General features: G+C 57.0%; 1 long non-coding RNA gene across 1 annotated transcript; it reads left to right on the plus strand.

The window, feature by feature from the left end:
* Positions 1 to 284: 284 nt before the first annotated feature.
* LOC113220508 lies at positions 285 to 3,456 on the plus strand (the record flags this gene model as incomplete). Its single annotated transcript, XR_004228705.1, has 2 exons — positions 285 to 1,114; positions 2,571 to 3,456. It is a non-coding gene; the product is annotated as an uncharacterized LOC113220508 (long non-coding RNA).
* Positions 3,457 to 4,331: the final 875 nt, after the last annotated feature.

Below are 4,331 nucleotides of genomic sequence, written 5' to 3' on the forward strand. Positions count from 1 at the left end.
TGTAGGTGGATACAAAAGGGATATTAGATTTTATCCAAAGAATTTTTAGCCCAGAGGTTAATAAAATATAGAAATTATTTTTCTTATGATGCTTATTTCCATAACATATATAACATTGTTTAAAATGTGCACAATAAAAATAAAAAGCTAGGTTTACTTAATTTTTTTTAGTTAAAGCACTGAAACTTTCAGTAAAGTAAGGGGAATTGTGAGAGGATCGGACCAGCTGAAGTTTTGTTTTCATCGCGCTGCTCATAATGATGACCTTGGCGCTCCCCCGTAAGGTTGCCACACCGGGTGCTGCGGGCTGCAGAGGGAACAAAGCCCAGCGCTCTCGGGGACAGAGGTGGGCCGGGAACAGGAAAGGGGGCCTCTTCCCGACACGCCCTCCTCTCTCTCCTGCCGGGCTCCCGTTCCTATTACCTGTTCTTCTCGTCTCTGTCATCATCCACTCCGCTCTTCGGCAGAGACAGGATCCGCCGCTTTGTCTCTGTCTGGTCCGAGCCGGCAGCTCTGTGGAGCCTGTGGATCCCCTTGTCCGGGTGGTGGCGCCCGGGCTGGGAGGAGGCGTGGTCCGCACTCTATCTCCCGGCGCCCGCGCCCACCTTCCCCGGGCTGCTGACCGAGCCGCCGGGCAGCTTGCCCTTCCCGCTCCTGAAGCCAGAGGTCTTCTTCATGGCTGCGTCTGCAGGCTTCGGAGACCCGCTGGACTTTTCGCCGCCTCCGGAACCCTGTATGAGGAAGCAAATCGCGTCCGCCACAGCCTCCAACCAAAAAACTCCGCGACGCTCAGCCTCTCAGAAGAGAAACAGAGACGCGCCAAGCAAAGCCGTTACACGGCCTGTGCACGCGCCCCCGGTGTCCCTGCGCGTGACACAAAGTTGGCCCCGAGGGAGCTCCGTGTGCCTGAGTCCCAGGAGCCCTAGATGCCAGCGACAGCTTGTGACCAGGACTGCGACGCCGTCCAGGGGGCGGGAGTCGGCGGAGCTCAGGACACTGACGATGGGCCGGGGCGGGAGGAAAGCTGTCCGCACACAGCCTGGGGCCAGAGGAGCGGCCTGCCAGGGCCAGACGGAGGAAGACCACGGGAAGCAGGCTGGACGTGCAGGGAAGGGTCCAGTCCCACCCGCGGGTGCAGGGAGCAGCCTGTGGGGAGGGGACCCAGGGCCGCGTGGGAAGAGTCAGGGAGCTTAGGTGGACGGCCCGGCAGGAAGAGAGGGGAAGGCTGAGCAGGGAAGCGGTCCCCAAGTCAGCCAAGGCAGAGTTCCCAGGTACGAATTCAGAGCCTGAAGGTACTGGGCGGGGAGGTAGCCCCCACCTTCCTGAAGCCCCCTCCTCACCTCTGGGAGCGTGAGGCTGGGGACGCCTGGGTAGGGCTGAAGGTGAGCCCTGGGTGTGGGGTAGCTCCACCCTGCGAGTGCCTAGAGGCCCCACACCTCCAGCCTCCCTGTGAATTCAGAGTTCTCTGCCCTGAGGCTGCCCAGGGGAGCCTGGCTGGGGCGAGGTGGGCCGGACATGGACCGGGGCGAGTCTCACCACAGAGGGGCGCCGCTGAGCAGCCAGGCCTCCCGAGGACTGGACACTCTCCCGGGAGGCCTTGGGATCCGCCACCCACAAGCACACTTGGAGGCAGCATCCTTGCAGGCCTCCCGCCGGGGCATGGGCCCTCCAGCCGGCCCAGCGCGCCACCGCCCCTCTGTCCCCAACCACCCACGAGAGAATCTGGGTCGCCAGGGCCTTGTCCTTCAGCAAGGCAAAGCCGGCTCAGCCTCAGAGCCGCAGGCGACAGCGCCTGTCTGCGTGAGTGAGCACATGGGGATCTGAGTCTGTGGGTGTCACAGAGAGGAGGTCGGGAGCTGCCTGCTCACAGGCACTTTGGAACCCCGAAAGAAAAGGCTGTGCGGAGAGTGTTCTTCCAGTCAGGAGGTTTGGGAATGCGGGAGAAGGGACTGCCTGGAATCCCGATCTCAGAACTGAGCCTCCAAGTGGGCAACAGTGGCTCCCTCACGCGCTTAAGGGCCAGGCAGGTGCATCCACCCTGCCTTGCATGGCCGAGGTGTGAGCCGGTGGGCAGAGGTGTGGCCCTGGGTCCAGCTGACAAGGCTCCTGGGATTGACAGGGGTTGGAGTTGGGGAGTTCTGCTTTCCTGCGTGGCCCAGTGCTGGGAGGGGTGAGGGGTGGGGGCAGGGGTCCTATCGCTGGGCCCTGACCCCTCAGGCCACCCAGACCCTACCCATGTGGGCACTCAGGGGTCAGGTGTTCTTAGAGGGAACTAAGCTGGGCAGGGTCACCGTTCCCTTCTGCAGAAGAGGAAGCTGAGGCCCACGAGGTAAACAGTGGGCTGGGAGTGGGCCTGGTAGACCCCAACCCCAGCTCATGGAGACCACCTATGGAGGGAGCACCACAAATGCCCCTTAACAGCTAGATCCCCCAGTTTTCATGCAGTGGGGTCTACATGGACTCTGGAGTCTCACTGGGAGAGAGCAGGAGGTGGCTTGAGGCTGGGCATGGGTGGCCACAGGGGCATGGACTGGCTGACCCATGCATTGACTGCACTCTCCGTCCCCCAGGTGTCATGAGGACTGGGCATGGGCCTATCAGGGCCATGGGCATGATGTCAGCCAAGGAACTCATGGCCTGCCTCTGCCAAGAGACCAGCGCCTCATCCTGAGCACTCCCAGCCTCGCATCACCTTCCCCCTGGCTACATTCAGCTGCCATGCCCCTACCTCCTTGTGTGGTCAGCACCCTCCAGGACTTCATCTCGGGGCACCCAAAGGCTGAGGACATTGCTGGCCAGCAGGAAATTCATGGTGCATCCAGGAAGACTTCCAAGAGGTGGTGGAGCAGGGGATGCCACACCCAGACAGCTGCGTGTAATTGTGCAGCTGCGGGCTGCTGCGGGTGCTGGCTGGCAGTGCATTCTGGGCACACTGGACTGTGTCACCATGTGCAGACTGTGACTGGAGGAGGAACTGCTGGCCTCCAAGACGTATGTGCCTGGAAACCAGCGGAGGGCTGCTGCAGGAGGAGGGCTGCAGGATGGTCTAGCTCAGACCCGACTCAGAGTTTTAGAGGGCACAGGGCATAAGGCTGTGGACATAGACAGCCCTACTGCGTAGGAAGAGCATAAACCAGCCAGAGGGCATGCATGGGGCCTGCGGTTGCATTCTGGTCTCCTTTGAGGTAAGGAAGGATGTTTTTCTATTTTATGGGTGAGCAAACTGAGGCAGAGTGCTGGAGTGATTTCCCCCAGCAGCGATGGCAGATTTAGCTCCAGGGCTTCAATTTTAGGATCCTCCCTCTCAAATACCATGATGTATCATGGACTTTCTCTCCACAGAAACTTAGAAACTCAGAAATGGAAAGGGAACAATGAAACTTACCCTTTCTCCCACTGCTCACATTCCTTCTGGTCTTTTTGTGTGTGCATATAAAATATATCTCAGAAAATTGAGTTTGTGCTGTAGATGTCATTTATATCCTACCTTTTATCCTCAATAGATCATGAAAATCCCCTTTGTTGCTAATTATATTTCCTGGCAGCCCCATGGCCCAGCCTATGTGCGTGCTGTTATTTCTTTGGAGAGTCCTAGATTTTTGCTCTTAGTTGTAACACATCATGAATGACCTCCTGTCTCCACGGTGTTTTGTCCTTAAGATGGAGACAGATATAGAGCTCCTGGATCAGGGAACACTGCAACCTGTAGGATCCTTAACTTCAGGAGCTGTCCCCCTAACCATCTGGTCACCTCTCATCCTTCACCCAGCCCTGATGCTCACTTTGCAAATTCTTTGCCAACCTAATGGGTGAACCCTCAGCTGTTTTGATGAGTACTCCTCTGACTGCTGGAAGGTGACAGGAAGGAGTTTGAGCAATGTTAAAACTACTGAGACTGGGGATGTCTTGGGGGCATCATTAATGTCAACCCCCACCCCACCAAACACACACACACACACACTTCCTCTGCCTCCCAGGTGCTTAATTTGTATGGCTTTGGTTTGCTGGTGAGGAAGAACTTTTATGTAATTTGAGGTCATTATATCTGTATCTGGAAATTGTCAAAATGAGGCTCTGGCTCCTTTTCCCAGTGAGAATTCATGAACATTGCCAAGATTCCCACGTGGACACAGACACATCCCACGTGTAGCCCCTGTGTTACCTTATTCTGCCTACAAACACGCCCATGGGTCCAGAGCCCAGCAAGGCCATGTTGCTAATCCAAATTTCTGTGGGAAAGGAAACTGATGTAGGATCTGCTCAGGGTCAGCCCTGCTGCTGAGCATCTGCGTAACCTCAATTCTGTCATCTGTAAAGTGCCTCCCCCACAG

This window comes from Piliocolobus tephrosceles, unplaced genomic scaffold (genome assembly GCF_002776525.5).
Source record: "Piliocolobus tephrosceles isolate RC106 unplaced genomic scaffold, ASM277652v3 unscaffolded_1436, whole genome shotgun sequence".
Lineage (NCBI taxonomy): Eukaryota > Metazoa > Chordata > Mammalia > Primates > Cercopithecidae > Piliocolobus > Piliocolobus tephrosceles.